The 19,284-nt window shown below is 38.9% G+C and overlaps 1 protein-coding gene across 1 annotated transcript in view; it reads left to right on the forward strand.

The window, feature by feature from the left end:
• Positions 1-19,284, forward strand: part of LOC124157849 (leucine-rich repeat-containing protein 24-like) — a 144,173-nt gene that overhangs the window by 67,256 nt on the left and 57,633 nt on the right. The gene's annotated exons all lie outside the window — the stretch shown is intronic.

The raw sequence follows: 19,284 nt of genomic DNA on the forward strand, positions 1-19,284 counted from the left end.
CATTTTTTTTTGCCGTTTGCTGTGCAACTCTTGGAATAGTTCACGAGGTTATAGTTACTTTTGGAGGATTTTCAATTTGATAACATTCCTTATAAAAAAAACCGCAGAAATATTCATCTTTCCTGGTCAAAATTCGTACTTAAATTCGCGCAAAATTCGCACGGTCCGGAGAAGCCTAGTAGAATACAAGAGAAAAGATTGGCAGGCAAGATGATTGAACGCGGAGGAATCCCAGAAAATTTTCCATCTTCGGAACCATCCAGCGAGAGCCAATGCACAAAATTTGAAAAAGAAAGAAAGAGGCATACCATTTTATTCTTGGAAAAGCAGATCGTGCCTACACGCCTTCTCCTTGAAGGACCTTCACAAGAATAACGTTCCTTTCCAAAAAAGAAGAAAAAAAAGCTGAGCAGCAGGGATTAACGAATAAAATCGCTCATTCTCTTTCCTCTCCCACATTCCCTCTCTCTCTCCTCGAACACAACCGGCGTACACTGTCGTGCGATCTTGTACCCTTTCGGCTCCGAGAAAAACCCCATCACTTCTCAAAAGAAAAAAGCTCCCACTTTCTGAGGAATGGATCCATAAATCGACGGAAAGGAGCGAGAAGAGGAGGTAGGGCAGGGAAAAGGCCTGCGTGCGGATTATTTTACGTGATAAAGAATGGAATAAACGTTTCGCCCAAAATTCCTCCCCTCCTTTCTCATGGCTACCTCTACCTCTCTCCCGCCCACCCCCTCCTCGGGACGAAAGGCACGGAAGAGGAGGAGAGATGGATACGAAGGAAAAGAGAAGGAGGAAAGACAAGGGAGAACTCGCTCCTCTATCTGTCTCTCTCTACCTCTTCCGTTTTCCCTCAAAAACTCCTTTCCCTCCGAATGAAAATCCTTCTCATACCCTTTCTCTCCCAACTGCTCCCCTTTCATTCTCCCAATCGGCCACCAAAGAAAAATCCACCCACTCCGACGTCCTTTTTTAATACCTAAAGGAAGGCTTACACCTCACCTTAGCCCGCACCCTTCCCTCGCCAAACCAGCCCACGAATCCTGGTGGGCAAGACGTACAAACACCAACTGAGTCGCTCACCGAGCCAGTCCGAGTACCCTGAGGTACACACATAAGCAATGTTGGCGTTTTTCTTTCTCCACCTTTTTATCCACACCTTTTTATTCAATGAAGAGTACCATAATATTGCGTTTGCTGTATTTTTTAGCTTGCACCCGTCAAAGATCTTTAAATATGTATTAAACAAAGCCATTTGCTGTTTGTTTCCTCCTTCTGGGACCATTAATGGAAAATATCTGAAGTCCGTGATACTTCTACGGGATGGGGGGTGGGAATTGTAGATATAATGGTAGATATTCATAGATAGTATTTCCGAAGTTTGCTTGGCTACGAGGTAACTATATACTTCCATAGTAAGAGCTCCAAAATGTCAGCGAATAGTGTACCGGTCTTACAAAATTTGATTTAGTAACTAGAGACCTGCACACGCAAACATTTTGCATTATAATCATAAAAACTTAGGTATAAAGTGCACGTGTATTAAAAGAGCGCGTTTCTGAATTCTGTAATAATTAGATAAATCAGTTTTTAGAGTGCCTGGTGTTAACACAAGTATTTTTCGTTCTTTATAGCCAAGCCTATTCAAAAGTGTTTCCCGGTTGTAACAGATTGTCGACCTCTGAATTTAGTTCAAAGATAAATACACACTTTCCTCGTCATAAACTCAGTAGTTTCAACGCTCAAAGTTTGATGTTTAAAAGTAAGAAATAGGCGCACTATAAAGGCGATGTCAATTTGTGTTAACTATTCTTCCCTTTCGTTACCCACCGTAGGTTTTGAGGAGACCCGCCAACTCCCTTAATTGGTAACGATGTTAATGCACGATCCCTTTGTGAACGGTATACCAACCGTACTCTTTGTTCCCAGGAAAATTCGAAGTCTTCCACATGGCGTGTATTCCATCCCAACGGCGTAACCAATCTGTATGCATTCACGTTACGACCACATCTTGAATAATCATCGTATCCTATCTGTACCAGGGTTTCCCTTGATCAAACGAGAAGCAATTAGCTTCGTTTAGTTGAAAGTAAGGATTTCGTGCCCATTTTCCGAGTTTAGAATCCGTGACTTATGGCTATTTTCATTCCTTACGTGAAAATGATTAATGGATCTTATCTTCCCGTACTCATCAGTAAATATTTCTCTCAACGGAGTTCCTAATGCTCGAATTATATTTTCCATAAAATGTAGGACTTACCGCTATTAACAGGAAGTGCAAGCCGCTGAAATTTCCATAAGTATTATTTAAGGGAAAGGAATGGAAAGTATAGACTATATAAAATATTATATTTGTCAGCACCTTCGTTTATGACCTACCTTGTGCCAAAGTGATAACCTAATTTTCAACGAATTTGGTTGATGAAAAATTTCAACGGCCAAGAGTTTCTCATTTGCTCTAAAACATACAGAATGGCATGAGTACCACTCATTCGTGCATCTTCATTACACGAATACGTTGTTATATATTTCAAATAAACACAATTTTTTAGGTAAATAATTTAATTTGTGTAACGAGGGTGCGTAACAATTTTAATTTGTATGTCCATCGAAATAATCCCTTATTGAAAACGGTAAAATCAGCATTCATCCATAAAAGCAAGGAACAATACTTTCTCAGTTTCTTTGTAAAATATCTATTCGGTATTGCGTGCATGTAAAAGTCCTATTCCTTTAAAGTGCTAGGATACTTGCAGCGTGGAGAGATGCGGCTCATGCCGGTAGCGAGTAGGGGAACAATAGTTACAATCGGCCAGGCCGTCCGACCAAACGGACTGGGAACAACACGGAAAATGTAGCAGAGTCAGCTAGGTCGGCTAGGCAGAAGTATTTTTGCCCGGGCGCGCTACCATTTCGTGACACAATCGCGTTTCACGGGAAAGCGCAGGAGCCATTACATCTGCGCCTCCGAGATACCAGGTGAGTCAAAAAGGCTTGACTGCACACACCATCGACAGGGAATGGGTGATGCATAGATTGTATCGAGTAAACAAACTTTTTTTTCCCAACGCTTCAGTCCACTTTCCAGTAAAATCGGGACAAAACCTTCCATTACGACCGTCTAAAAAAAAATAAATAAAACAAAAATCGTGCACTCTCTCGTAATGGACCTGGCAGTCCGACGGGTAATTCGCCCGGCTTGCTCGCTGCCTCCATAGAGTCCTCCTGTATGGGTAGCTTGCTCTGCCGCGGATGGATAGGCTGTGATGGATTTCTCTCGCATGACTCCTCGCCGTGATAACACGCAGCCTTTTCTGCCGTCTTAAAAGGCTGAAAAGAAACTACCTACGACTCACAGGTGGAATCTGTGGTATCAATGAAGGTGTTTACTGCGGAAAATGGCCGCTTTGAGGCTCTCTCCCGCCTCACCAATTTTGATAAAATTCCGAAACTGAATGATATCTACAAGGCTTTGATGGCTGATTTAATTTAACGACATCAAGCATGATTTTTTTTCGCATTCAACATCTTCCATTCATAGAGAAATTTACCTTTTTTTTAAAAAAAAAAGAAATTGATCTTTTAGTATTAAGCGGCTAAATCTAACATATTTCCGAAAGTACTTTGACGATGTACCTTTTGCTATTTTACTCTTAAATATCAATGAATACAAATAAATGCAATAAAAAATACCTCCCATTGCTGAAATGAAAAAGTATTTTTTTTGTTTGGTTACTTGCAATTTGCAATGTAGCGGAGCGTATCCTGTAAATATCTCTACCGAATCTTCACCACACTGCGAAAACCAACACAAGAATAATGTTATCAATTAAATGGCCATTGAATTATAAATGTGAGTACCACACCGTTATGGTAACTTAGAAAGGTTTTAGCTCAATTGTTAAAGCAGATAAAGCAGAAAGGTATATACACTCTCAAGTCTTCGAATATTGAGTCATATGTTCCGAACCCAGCAGTTTAAGGAATGTAAATTTCATCGGTATTTGAAAGGGTACTTAAAGTGGTTCCTTAAAATTTCAGGCTGACAGCCATTGGACAGTACCCATGCCCATTCAAAAGAATTATGCATCGAGTAAAAATTTGATGAAGAAAAGGATGCATAGGGCTTCTCTTTAAGCGTGTAATACCACAAGGTCTGTCGCTGATTTATTGACAGTAATCCAAAATACTTCTAATAATTTATTCCATGCTTCTAACAATTAAATCGTCTCATGAACGTCATTACGATCGGAGGAGACTAAGTTTAATTTTGTATATTTTATTAGATAGTAAAAATTTTTAGTTAATGACACAGTTTGGAAGACCATCACTCCCAATACAAAAAATGACTCCTTCAATCAAAATGGATATATAGTTTCTCATGACCCCTTTGTTCGATCGAATAAAAATAAGCTAAGGGAAAATTTTATGACAGGTGTGATGATGAAGGGACCAACGTAATCCGTCTAATTAGTTTGCATTGATTCATGCGCGACATAATTGCCCTCCGATCTCATTGAATATTTGTTTTGATTGACATATTGTTTATTCACGACCGTGCATGAACCTGAAAACTTAATGCTGTCCCTGCATGCGAAAATTCGTGTCGCCCGTTCATTTGCATACGAATATGGGACGCCGAAATGAATTTAATTTCATTTCTTCTGCCCGATCGGTAGATCTTTTACGTTATGCGGAAATTAACATCGGTAAACGTGCAACAGAAATGAAAAAAAAACTGTGTTACATGGAATCGCCGCAAATAATATACCCCGCCAAATTAGTTAAACAATTTGAATGTTGCGTATGTTATTTTGGTTTCCACGTGCAGGAATGAAAAGCAAAGTTTATGGTACACCAATGGTGGACTTTTTTTGCCGAATCTTCAATTGCAATCACTAATTTTGCACTGGTCTCTAACTGTAGCATTTTGCATACATACAAATCAAAATACGAAAAAAAATTCTCACTCATCCCAGTTTTTCCCAGATTCAGAAAATTGCAGTCACAGTCACTCAGTGAATCAACCCGAAGGTTGATTTGGTTAGGTGAGGGTAGAGATCACCCAAGACTAGACCACAGGTGCGCGGACTTCAAACATCTAAGTTAGAGGGGGCAGTTTCTTTCCCTGGGCCATCTCGCACTTCGAGGATTTTGATTTGGGGTGTCCGAAAGCTTCACCAGAGATTTGAATCAGAGACCCCTCGATCAGCAGCCTAGTACTCCACACACTAAACTAACACGCTCATCCAAAATCGCAATGATTAAAGATTTTGGGTAAAATAAATTGATCGAGGTAGAATTTTTAATGGTCTGCTAGAATAACAATAGACCTACAATAAAACCTGACCTCTTTGGTTGTAAGCACTACCAATAACTAATAGAATTGTAAGATGCTTGAAAACATGCGAATGATTAAACGAACGCCTATTTGTCTACAAAGGCGTAGGCTGCAATGCCAAAAGATTATAGTTTTGTATATTAAATATTGTGTTCAGATTGTAATGGAATTTATATTTAAGAGTTCATCCCACATTTTATCTAGCCGATATTCCTCTATTTAAAACCTCTGAATCATAAGCTCTCCAATGAATACAGTCTCTTGGACGCTTTTTTTACGCAGGATATCAGGCCCTTAATGGTTGTAGGGAAATTTACCGTAAAAATGCGTCTTTGCAATAAAAATTTAACTCGTCTTCGTCATGACAACTTAATGGATATTAAAACTTCATAAAACCACTTGATGAGCAATCTCTACGCTTGATGCTCGAGTTTCAACCTTAAAACATCAACGTCTTTCAAAATGCCCAATCAGCTCCTTTTATCGGCCTTAAACTCTGAAACTAACGAATAAAAACTCAGAGCTTTACGCTGGAAACCCTTACTGTACGAGCGGATGGTGAATGCCATTGGGAATTGAGAAAATAAATCACTCAGTCAAAGGGAGGGAATTTCGTGTTCCACCCGCTCAAGAGATTCAATAGTATGGCTGAGGTCAGAAATGATATAATTTTTTCATTTTACGATCCTACTCTAGTCATGTTCCCACGATAGGGAATTAAAAAAAATAAAATTCAAACAGGAGAATAAGTCTAAGGATGAATTTACGGAGTTCACAAATGTCACAAGAAAGAATCGAAAAAAAAGAAGAATGGATAAGAATATTGTACGCTTTACATTGAGACAATGGAGACCTTACGGAAATTATTTTAAGACTTGGACATAAATTAGAGACTTCGAAAAATAAAAATTTAAAACTATTGGCGAGTGTTCAGGTTGGTAGGTAATCGCAGCATTCATTTATTTGCACCGCTGAAATTCTTCTCGTTTGCCCTTGAATGCCTCAGCCAAACAAAACATATTTTTTAGCTTCACCTTCATTTACGTATTTTTAGCCTAAACTTCTTCAATAATTCCTTACCAGTCAAATTATCTTATTCCACATTTGATGATTTTAGGACGCGGTTCACAAAAACCTTGAGCTTCCATCATGCCTACCTCTCATCCTCTTCCACTTCTTCGCCGAATGCAAAGAAACAATCAGACACCATGTTTTCAAGTTTTTCTGACGCCGTTTTGACCCAATCAATCTTAAAGCTTTCTCTTTTATGGCTTCTAAAGGTAACTGACGGAGTGCTCGCATTGGCATATTCAATGTTAATCGACACCCCGCTATTAAGCGAATTAGGCTGGGAGCCGTCAGGGGCTCGGAGACTGCGCGCTAGGCATAGGTTGCTTGAGCAATTGAGAATAGATATCTTTAGGAGCGACACGGAGGACATCATCTTAGAGCTCCACTATATTTCCGGGTCCGAAAGAAGCGATAAATTAAGGGTAATACTTTGCCAAACGGATAGATAAGGGAATTCGTTCTTTTCCCGAACTATAAAGGACTAGTCTGCTAGTCGTAATTTTGTTTGAGCATTTGCTTTTATATGTAGTCGGCTGGTGTCCTAACACCGACTGCCACACGCTTTTTTAGGCGGCTTGTGTGGTAGTATATAAATGTAGATGGTTACGTGGTTGTTGCAATAAGAACAAACGTGCACTCCCGTCTATTAGGATTTCATTTCAGCGTATATTAACGATAGAAATGAACCATCTTTTTAGCCGCGCCAGTTTCTCATATGTATAAAACCAATTAAGGATTCGGCCGGAGAACACGCTAGTTTATATATATAGCCTTTGAAAAGCAAGGTGAAAACAAGGCGTGGAGAAATCCCAGAACTATCGGGCGAAGTAACAATACTCCACGGGTCAATCTCCTCCACACTCCCGTCGCTCATGATGCTGCCAAGGAAAATGGGACGAGAAAAGCGGATGACACGAATGCGTGCCATTACTGGGAGACAAAAGCGTCGCCGGCGATAGGAGAGAACATTCACGCTTTTCAAATCGTGCGCATAACGATGGGAAGCCAACCTGCCTTCTCTCCATCGTCACGACCGGGAGAAATCCCCGTGCAACCTTTCTTGTGAATTCTTCTTCCATTAACATATCTCGCATGCATATCCATCGATATCTATCTATACATGATCGGGGTTTGAGGCATCATGGTATCTCTACTATTTGAAATGTAGTAAAAAAATGACAGAATAAATGTTACAGAAAATCAAACAATTTTGTTCCACCGAAATGAGTTCAATATGACTACCATCCGTGCATACATTCAATCAATTGCTTCAGTTTTTCCCAAGCCTTCATCGGTGTATCTTGAATGTGACCGAATACACCTAATATGGTTCAATCTTATTTTAATATTGATAAGCAAGAACAAAACCGTGATCCTTAATTACCTCTTAAAGACAGAAACTTTAAGACGCCAGATCGCGGGAACGTGAATGCTATGCGGAATAAGCTGAGTCATGCGGCAACTAGCGGCCGATCCAACTTTTGGCTACTATGGCGTTCATGCCATCGTTTAAATTTGTTTTGCTAGTACGGTGGCGCAACATCTTGCTTTAATTAAATTCTTTGGTTCATCACCTTGCCCTTGAGGAAAGAGTCATTGCTGCCATGCTCCAAGGTAAGAACATACAGTTAGAGTTGTTTGAACGAAAAAGAAAGACCACCAGTAGTTGACTAGTTACTGTTTGTACTATTTACGCTTTCTAACCTTAGGTCATACAAGTAAACAGATATCTCATTATAACCTTTATCATTGAGGCAGTTCTTCCCAGCATCAATCCGAACCACTGAAGTATCAAAGTGTATATTTTCACCGGAGGAGCCCGTTCAGGTCATTATTTTCTGCTGTTTGATTGGAAATGTGCAAAATTAGCTTGCTATATGAGGCGTGTAACGCTTGTCTTCCAGGGAAATCTCCTCATGGTAACTAATTTACGAAAGCTGTGAGTAGCTATACACCGTATGAAAAATCTGTGATTTTGGGACCAATATTTTGCCCCAACAACGCGAAAACTCTTCACATTTTAATGTTTCTATCTGAAAAAGCAGTGTAACGACATGATGCGCCCAGCAGTACAAAAATAATAATTGAAGTACTCTTAGATTGGATGCGACAAATTAACATTATTTTGCAAGCCCTTAACTATCTTATCTATCCCTAACTCCAGGTATTTTTTCCAATTTTTAGATAGTTTTGATAACTTTACTACAGAGCATAGAATGTAGAAATAAAAACTGCCGTATCTAACACTCTACCAGACAGTGTATTTTCTATGTACTAACTTGTATAAATAACGTATGTAGATATCCGACTGTAATATTGCGGCGGAAATTCAAACAGACTTACTATTACGTTTTCCGCAGTTCTACGAAGTTTCGCGAGAACGTAATATTAGAAAAAAACTCAAAGCGTTTAACTGTGAATTAAATGGTATTAATACTACAAAGTCTAAATCCTGAAACTCACATTGAAACATCCTGTGTATTTTTACTTCCTGTCTTTGATTTTTTCACCGGGAGAGAAGTGTAAGCGCGTCGCTAGCCTTGCATTTTTTCCACGACGATGATCAGAAAGGGAGCTTAGCGATCCATTTCGCTCGCTTTGCGAGCTGCAAAGACCGTTTGAGCACAGTCTCACGACCGGATTCCGTGTCTTTTTCCTCTCTCTCTCTTCCCGTTATATTACTATTATTATCATCATCATTATTATCGGGGCAGCCATCTCAGCTTGACTTTGGAGTTTCCTTCTCTCTTTTTCACTAGCGCTAATGTTCGAGCGAGCACGCGCGCGCAATCACGTGACCTTGCGACGCCCGTCAACTCATCAACCGGCTCTTTCCTCGCCCGCGCTTCGCCAGCATTTATTTTGCCCGAGGACGAATGGAATGGTGAAAAAATAAATAGGAATATAAACACACAAAACTCATTGGAGTATGCCTAGTGCCATTTATGATGCATTGGCGAACTACGTGCTCACACAATTCTAATGCTGTTCTCCATTTCAAGAACGAGATTACCCGAGGGTAGTGTTGTTGCATGAATACAAATTAACCAAGGGATTAAAAACCTGGGAAACTGTTTGGTTCCATTGGTTTTGAAATTTTGGAAAAGCGCACATTCTAAACTCACGGAGATATCATAAATGATCCACGATCCATTGCACTTTTCTCTTTAGGCATCATACACCAAATAAGTTGGTTACCTTATACATTCATTGAAAAAGGTAAAAATACGTGTATGCTATTATAATTAGGCCATTACTTTCTAGAAAGAGAATATGCCTGCCATTCAAAGAATTTTTCTTTTTTTTCATTGTAGCTTTGTCTTAAAGTCACAGGAAAATCTTTTTTTATTGAATTCAGGTCATTTAAGAGTGTGCCTTTCCCCATTGCTATTTCCTAAATAGTAAGGACGTTTAACTGTAGTTGGTGCTAATTCCTGTGATTACCAGCCATCTCAATGGAAAAAAATGCGTTATATTGCCTCAAAAATTTGCACATTTTCGTGAATAAACAACCATGAGCAAGAAATTTGCAATTTGGTGACGACTAAGTCCAGGTAGCTACTTCACTATGAACTTTGAGACACTCCAAATGGCACCAAACGTCATTATCATTTTTATTCATCCAAAAGTAAAGGTTTTGTGACAAGGTAACGCGATCATGAGGTTGTTACCACTGGGTGATCCACTCAGTTGTCCTGTAACTCTTGTTTATTTGACCATCGAAGTAGCTAGGCCTTTTTTCTCAGAGAAAACCCCGTCAAAAGCGTTTCTTTTGGGAGATTATCAGACCAGATGACTGCATGTGATAGCCGCGATCTCTCACGGTCAACGCTTATCCTTTTTTAATGTTACATTTGGTCTCATTCAAGCACCAAAGTACTGAAAGAGAAAGGTCATGCTAACCTTGAGCTAACCTACGCTTTTCATTTTACGATGCATTTGTGGAGGAGAGTATGTTTTATGCTGCTAAAAATCAAGAGTTTTATGGAGGACAGCAGAAACCTTATTAGCGTAACTTGCGTGACGCAATGTAATCTTTTACGGTACAAACGAAATATTTTCATAAACGTCAAAACAGGCCTCAATTAAGCAGAACATAATAATTTTACTTATCATTTCTCAGATGAAGGATAAGATATTCATATATTTGAAGGTTCTTTGTGACTGAGCCCACGTAAAAACTGTGGTTATCATGTACATTCCAGCATTAATCATATATTCCCTTAATTAAATCGTATATTTTATCAATTAAAAATATTAAGTTCGTGTTTTCTCAGGATACCTTAAAATATTTATGGTGCCACATAAATAATTATCATTGCATACTGAATTATAAACATATTATTCTTATAAAAAAATGAGGAATCATTGATTAAAAACTTGAATACTTATTCAGTTTCTTTCATAACAAGGAGTGTTAAAAAAGCACGACCATTTAAAAAAATTAAAGTCACTGTTACATGAGGGGCTACATCATGATATTCAGAAAAGTCAATGAAAGGTGATCCTATCTGAGTACAGAAAATAAAGGAATCCTATCATTCGATCAAGGATAAAGTCACTGCCAACAAATGTATGCTCCGAGAACGGGGATATGCTTATCTTTTCTTCTGAGCTTTATGCTGCAGTACACTCTCTGGACTCTTTCCTGATAGCGTGAAAGGGTTACTAACGTAAAAGGGCATTTAATACTAAACACAAATCGGCAGTTTGTTGGTCGTGTTCTCGCTGAACATCCACCATTATGTTACTTTAAACTGAAATTTACTTTTTTTATAGAAATTGAACGAAAAAAAACCTCGGCGATTGCATTTTAGTGAGGTTTTAATTGAAAGAAATCCTTATGATCAGCCTTCAAGTATTTTATATTAATAATTTACTCAATCAATCATATTTTCAAATACACGTATCAAAGTAAGTAAAATATGTAAAATGCCGACTGATTCTCATCGGCTGGAATCCTTTCTCGGGCTTTTAAATGGATTCAAAGCTCTTTGAATCTGAAAATTTATGATAACTTGGGGCACTATTCAGAAATATAAAGATAAAATATTAGCGCAATCGAAAGTTGTGGACAGAGAAACGGAATAATTTATAAATATAGTTTTCTTATCAAGCAACACGGCTCAGTAGAGAGTGAGGTAAAAACCAATTAATTTACTGTTTTATTTTAATTTTACGAGCAGTAGCCTTTAAGCCCAGCATTCTATGAGGGTAATATCTCTAATTCCAACTATGATTTATACTATGCTGACAATCCCCCCTGCGAGGCAAGAAGAACTTAACAGAGATAACCCTTGTTCTTCGCGCCTGACGCTCCAACTTTACAGCCCCTCTTGCGGAACTGCGTCCGGTAGCGGACTTGAATAAGACACTTCGGCAGGGACATTAAGAGAGAAACACGCTGTTTCAACATTCCAAGATTTTTCTCTCCTTCTTTAACGGTCATCGTAAAAGAAAAACTCTTTCATTTTTATGAGCTGATTATGTGCTCCCGTTCCAAAGAGTAGCATTCCTCCGGCGATCCCACGCACCCTGGTGGCTTACTCGAAAACTTCTCTCTCCCTCCTCCAGCGGTCTTGAACACGGATGAGAAATTTCCCAAGCCACTGACGCGAACGCATAGCGGTTATGTTTTGCTTCGAGCATTCTCGGGTAATAAAATATTAAGGGCACTGGCTCTAGTGGCCCAAAAATCTCATCCTCAAATGCCGCACAAAGAAGACGGGATTGTGAGGGCACGCAACGCCCATTAGCGTCGATTCGATCGATACGGCGTAATATAGTTGGGCCGTGACGTACTACCCGATCTGGATCGCAGAGAATCAGGCAGAGGGATGGCTTACACCTCATAACCCAAAAAGCATATAATAAGATCGTGTTCTGACCGAAAAGACACATAAAAATCTGCCAGTGAAACGAATCTAGCATATTAAACAACGTGTCGTGAACGAACACTCGTAAAAAGAGTCCCAAAGCGACAATTTAATTTTGGCAGTGGTTCCAGGGAACTCAGAGGGATTACATTTCCACAATTTATGTTCTCTTGGACATCTGGCGCATTACCGAGTTCACATTTTTTCTTGTGGGCAGTGAGGGACAAGTCCGTATTTTAGACTCAAAATACGCAGTTTCAGTAAATTATTGATCTGCTCTGTTGCACACAATCACAGTCGATATTAGAAAATACGATGAAAATTAATGTTGAAATACACATTAAGAAGGGCACGATGCACATCTAATGATTAACAATAGCTAAATATTCGAATTCGCCGTTTATGTTACTCACAGTTACATTGTACATATCTGCATTGGTCCACCAATTATTCATCTCGGCCTGTATACATCGTCCATAAATATGTTCCTCTCTTGAACGCTCAGGCTAACTTGTAACAGATTTCCTTGCCGCTTGGCAACCCTGCAGAAGACGCGTACGATTTTGGCGGTCTAAAATCGATGATTGTAAATAATTGATGAATTTCGTTAGGATTGTTTGATATCAAAAGATGGTAATCGATTCTAATGGTGTTCGATTTTCGATAATATTTCGATATCGAATGTAGATAGTCAATGATCATCATCGACTATCGAAAGTCGACGGTCAGTGAAAGTTGGACATTTATATCCTAGCTTTAAGAAGGGAATAGCCGGCAGTGGTGGGCTAAATTTCGTTAATGCTTTTCTGAGATCGCTCGTACTCGAGAAAAATAAGAGATGAATAAGAGATTATAAAAATAAAAGTTAAACTCAAAAGACTTACAGTGCTATTCATTCCGAGTTTTAGCTGAAAGCAGTTTTGAAATACATACTGAGGAATTTATTAATACTAATTGTGATTCAATGAGCGTATACCATCGGCGTTGAACGATAACAGTCGCGTAGTGACGACAAATAGTTGACCGATTGCCAATGACCATCGTCATTGGTTGACTTTAATTACATCAAGGATACTTTGGCCGTTGCAATTTATCACTGACATAAGGATCACTACCATATAATATCCGGTCAAAATCATCTCTCACTTTCAATCTGTCGATCGGTAAAATGCATTCCAAAAATTCTGCACTGTTTTAAAAGGACGTTGTGAAAATTTGGGCACCTGTAAAATTGTGAGCGGAATAGATATCACCCTCGTAGACCATATTTATCTTCCCCCCCATTTGGTCGCTCTCCACGTAGAAATTAAACCGCAACCTTTCACTTCTTTTTCACAGGCCGGAGAATAATTTGGGACGAATTTTCGTTGCCCATTTGCCGCGAATCCAAGCTTTTTTTTGGTCCCCAGCTGCCTGTTAATTATCCGTTCTCTTTTGTGGCGATTGCGAATATCACTAGTTAATGAAAACTATGGGCGATTGTTTGTCTTGCCTGTTGAAATGTGACGAGAGACTAATTGTCAGTGTTTTGTTCGTTGATTAATGTGGGTTAATTTCGTTTTATTATTTTTTTATAAATTCATTAGTTGCTGTGGAGAATACATTATATCTATTCAACGACAAGCCAACTGGTTAAACAGAAAGTTTCTCCGTGGTGGTGCTACTGAAGTGAGTGTTCGAAAATTAAAAATGTTGGTTTAATTAATTGCTAAACTACTTTGCGTGGTGCACTCAACTTCACTTTACCGTTCAAATACTTCATTTTCTAAATGAGTCTGTGACGGTTAAAAATTCTGAAATGCTATGATTTGGCCAAACAGAGGTATCTAACTGAAGTATCTAGCACACAACGTTAACAGTAGTTATGCCATGGCCGCTTTACCACCATTATGATTCGAAATTTAAACAGAAATTATTTTCAATAGTGCCTTATTAGGTACACAGTAGGGAGGAGTATAAAGTTTGTTAAGCTGATTTAAAAGCGCGCTAATCTCTTACAACTTTGTCTCAATCCAAGAGCTTAGGTGAAGATAAATGGTTTGGTCAGAAATGTTTAACAAAGAATGGAAACTATAGGTTAAAATTAATATGTGGCCAGTTTCGCATCCATTTCTGGACGTTATGGAAACCGCGCGTATGAAACCTTTACAGTTTTGCATCGCCAGACTAATTTGCGAATCTAATTCGACAGGGTCATCTGGGATAAAGTCCGTGATAACTCAATTCCTCCTCGATAGTCACCTTTTAGTTTGCCAATAGTTTTCATGTGGCAAATACTTAACCTTTTCTTTTTATCTTGCATAGCAAGGCTAATTTGCGAATCTTTTTCGACAGGATCATCTTTGATATAGTCATTGATCACTTAATCTATGGATTATAATGAATAAAATATGGTCATTTGCGTGGAGCTCTATATTCATCATAAAGATCATAGCATATTTATTACAAGACCTCTGATTTAGGTTTTTCGACCAATCGATATGAATTATTCAAGAGCTCTTACATCATGTCTCGAGCACCATTTGATTTCAAATGACGAATCCAATTTATTGATTTCAATGAAGATGATGAAGCTTGGCTTACACCGTTTAATATTATCTCCTTTGATTTAATGAAGAGTTTTCACACAAAAACTGCACTATTTTTCAAACTTCTGCCTGCGCTTTTAACTAGCATAAAATAAATTGGAACAAAACGTATGACGTACTGATGAAGAGAATGCCACATCAGAATTACACTTCTGTGTACATTAATCTCGGATTTAAATATTTAATATTAAGTAAAAAGTGAAAACTAACTTCAAAGAGCCAAATGCCATGCTTAAACAGACTCGGGAGCAATTTTGAAGCAATCAAAAACGCAGCATAATTTAGAGGATTGGCCAATACACGAATACATGCTTCGTTAATTCATTTAATTTGTCTTCATTTTCAAATATTAAAAGTTAATTTCAGTCCGCTACGGATTACTGATAGATAATCATTTTCCCGGTTATCACCATCAATAGCTCAGATTGCAGAGTAGTAGGAATTGTGCTAAATGCCACTAACATATTGAATCCGAAATCAAATGGATTACGATCGAGAGCGAACCTATCATTATTGAAGGGTACGTGATTCACGACAGAACGAGATTCGTTCCCAATTAATATGATATGCAGCCTCTAATGATTGGAAGGAAATAAATGCATTAAATGAGTTAGTACCGATAAAAAAGTTACCTGAATGAGAATTTCCAACTATTTCTCATTCTGTAAAATATGCAAGCATGCCTTCATCGAGAGCAGACTGAGTTTTATCACATTCGTCCTTCGCGATGCTGACAGCAGTCCGTTAAATGCAAGTGACCATCGACAGAAAATATAAATCATAGGAATCCTTTCCACTAATGGGAACAGAGGTTTAAAGAATGTTTAATGAATCGATGCAATGAGTCGTTCCATTAACATAAATAATTACAATTCAGAATGTTTCCGAAGACCTTTAATTGATTGGTATACATGTGCATTTTCAATCTTTAAATAGTTCACCCCTAAAGAAAGGTCTTTCGCTATTGGAGGAAACTATTGGGTTTTTGCAGTTTTAGATTAGACAATAAGCACACCTGTTGTGTGGTTTACCGTATAAATAATGAGAAAATTAAATTACATTATCATTCTTAGTTTTAACATAAGAATATCAGTATGCATTATCAATAATATTTAATTTGCCTCTCTAAAAAAAGTTCTTGGAAAAATTCCACCAATTCTAAGTTGCTCATTTAGTCCTTGCGTTAGCTCTTGAAGCTTTCAAACCATGAATGTGGCAAAATTCTAACGTCAGAGCGGGAAAATTTCTGAAGAAGCCACCTAAAAAGGTGTTTATCGTATTATTTTAATGATTAAACTCTGAAGACACAAAAAATTTGAGGAACCACCCGTCAATTCCTCACTGAATGACTCCGCAGAGGAAGCGACCAACGGATTGAGCTCCGAGATTTTAAATGTCCTGAATGTAAGCTTAAAACTCCCAGAAGGGGTTTTGCGGGAGGAAGAAGGGGTGGTGGTGGCATTCATGCTACACCTTGCGAGTCCCCATCCTCCTCTCTCCTCACCCATTGCTTCTCCGAATGAAGGGTGTGGAAGGCATTTGAAGGAAAATTGTTATGTCCCAGGCACCTCTGGTAGCTATCGGGCGGATGCCTGCGGGTTTTATAGTTCGCGGTGCCATCGGCGGTGGCGTGATATGCAGGGTGGGTGGTGGCGGGGGAGGAGAGGAGGAAGAAAGGCCATTGAAATGCTATCCCCCGCTGTTTGAAGCCTTGACGCTGCTCGTTTTGAAGTCTAGTGGTGGTGCCATTGCTTGTGCTGCTGGGTGTATCGAGAGCCGGTGTCAAGAGGCATCGCCGTGGCATCCATTCTCTTCTTACTCGATTCACGGAACGATTTCATTTCCGATTCCGCACGCGTACCCCTGACGGCGTTCCGTGCAGGCATCGGGCGTGCAGCGTAAACGATTATGACGCCAGTATATTTTTATTTTCGCTTCGCATTGCATTCACACACATACTCACCCACCCATCCACCTTTCCATTCCACAGTCGCCAAGTTAAAAACCTGTCGCTTAGCTGCTCCATAGCTGAGTTCAGATTGCAGAGACACCTTCATCTTATACTACGCCGCCGAACCGATATGTAAATGTTAGGAATTCGTTTCCTACTGAGCATGAAATGATGGGTACGTTGGGAGCTGAAATTATCAAGTTATTGAGAATTACTAATGTACAAAGCTAAAGTTTTGAATATTAAATGTTTATATTCTTTTTTGGAGTAATAGTTCATATCAGAAATTCTTAAATAAAGCAACCCATTGTTTAAGAAAGTCTATGATGGAGGCTGTGACTTACCGTCCAAAATACAAAAAAACAATCTTCATATCTACTCAGGTCGAATAATTAAAGTCATCATCTCTATGCAAAAACCTTGAAAATACACATTTAAAGCGCAAAGAATTATCTAATTGTTCACCAGCATACAATCAAAAGGGACGTACCTCCTTTTCCGACCATTTCCCCTACCTACGCAGGGCATTTTGAAGTTGAAATATATTTTAATCGGCATCGAGATAATGTTAAAGTGATAATGATTCCGTGGATTTTTTTAAAGCGATGACATCTAAAAAATTACCTCGTTAGTTCCAATCAATAATGTAAATCTAGCAGTTGAAATTTCTGTTTAGCAACAAAAGTTAAAAGCACTTCCCTTGATAACGGCTAACTTTTTTCCCGAGAAAAAGAAGTGCCAACTGTCTGTATACTGGGCATTATTCAGGACATAAATTGTATTTCTCTCTCTCTTTCTCTTTATCATAATGAATAAAGGTCATCACTGTAGTTTGATTAGCACAGCCTACTTCACACTTTACTTTAATTCTTATTAACACCTACTTGCGGAAAGCATCATTGAATCGCAAAAGTTAATTTTAATGATGAGATGAAAATTTTCTCTTTACAGTTTCCATATTATTTGGCAGGCCATTGATTTACAAACGGAAATAAAATCATCTCATTACAGATTTTAAGAAAGATATAACAGCTCGAAAATATCCACTACAGATTTAAAATACGAATAACTTACCAATAGAGGATTGGAAATGTATCCCTCTTTAAAGATTAATGAATATGTACCCCTCCCTAAAGACTGTTTTCTCTCTTCAAAGATTATTTAGATCCCGAACGCTTCAATATCACTCTCCATTTATTCAGAAATTTTAAAATTTTCAATGCACACTTTAAGCACCTCCCACATCTTCTTTACCAAATTCTTTGACTTATCCGCAAAGGAGCACTGCCTTGGGGAATTTACAATAACCTCCGATCTTTAAATGATCAATAGTTCCTGTTTATTCCTTTCATTTATGCATAGATTATAAACTCGTTCAAACAAATCTTTAGACCTGAAAAAGAGTCATTTGTAAACTCTCATAAAATACTGAGGGTGTAATTACTGGGCTCATTGCTTTTGAAACTATCAAATACCTACCATCAAACGTTCCGCCGGAATGGCAATTTACACTTACAGTCTTACGCCATTCCTCTTCAATAATGAGTGTGTTTCCCCTCGAATCCATTTCAACCGTCGCGGGATCTTAATATCAAAGACTCACTCGACTAGAATAAGTTAATTTGTTCAATCTTATCGTATCCCTCGGGAAAACCTTCTCGTGAGGGAAGAAGGCATGTTGTGAGGGTTGCATAAGGTGTAAGGAAAAATGTAAAAAAATATGAAGGGAGGAAAGGAGAACTATATTCCGAGCTAGTTTCCTAATATCATTTTTTTTCTCATATTTTCACTTTGACCCGACGGACCATGCACACGGACACGTAATATCCTCGTTCTTCGGGCTCAATCTCTTCGTCGGCGGAGGGGACCAATCCCAGCCCAGAGTCGTGCTGCCGCTGCCCCCTAACCTGGTCACGAAACATTGGAATTTTCTCGGAAAAACTTCACCCTAACCTCCCTCTTTCTCCCCGCGCCTCCTTATAAAGAATATAACCGTGGCGCGGAAAAAAACAGAAGAAAGTCGTGTCGAGGAGGGAAGTGGATTGGAGGGATTGGTAGATGAGAGGAGTAAAAAGCCAGCGAGACGGAGAAAGAAAAAGAGAATATTGTGGTTATCGTAGAGTCGACCGTGGATAATGCGACTTTCAACTGTTATTGCGTGCCGTGTGAGTCGGGATGTTGTTTTTGGAAGGGAGACTGAGGGATTGGGGGTGGAGGGTTAAGGGCGTTGGAGTGGGTGAAGGCAAGGTATTGGACAATTAAGGCGATTGCGGTAGGGCATTCCGGTTGCCATGGCGAAGTCCCCTCGGTTCATGAAAAAAAATAAACATTTTTGAGGGGGGAAAAATAAAGGAAAAACGTTAAGAATAGAGCATTAAGACGTGATTTTAAAAAGTGAAAAGGCGATTAGTTCGGTCTTGGAAGAGAGTTCCCCAGATTGTGGTCTGTAAAACG

This window comes from Ischnura elegans, chromosome 4 (genome assembly GCF_921293095.1).
Source record: "Ischnura elegans chromosome 4, ioIscEleg1.1, whole genome shotgun sequence".
Taxonomy (NCBI): domain Eukaryota; kingdom Metazoa; phylum Arthropoda; class Insecta; order Odonata; family Coenagrionidae; genus Ischnura; species Ischnura elegans.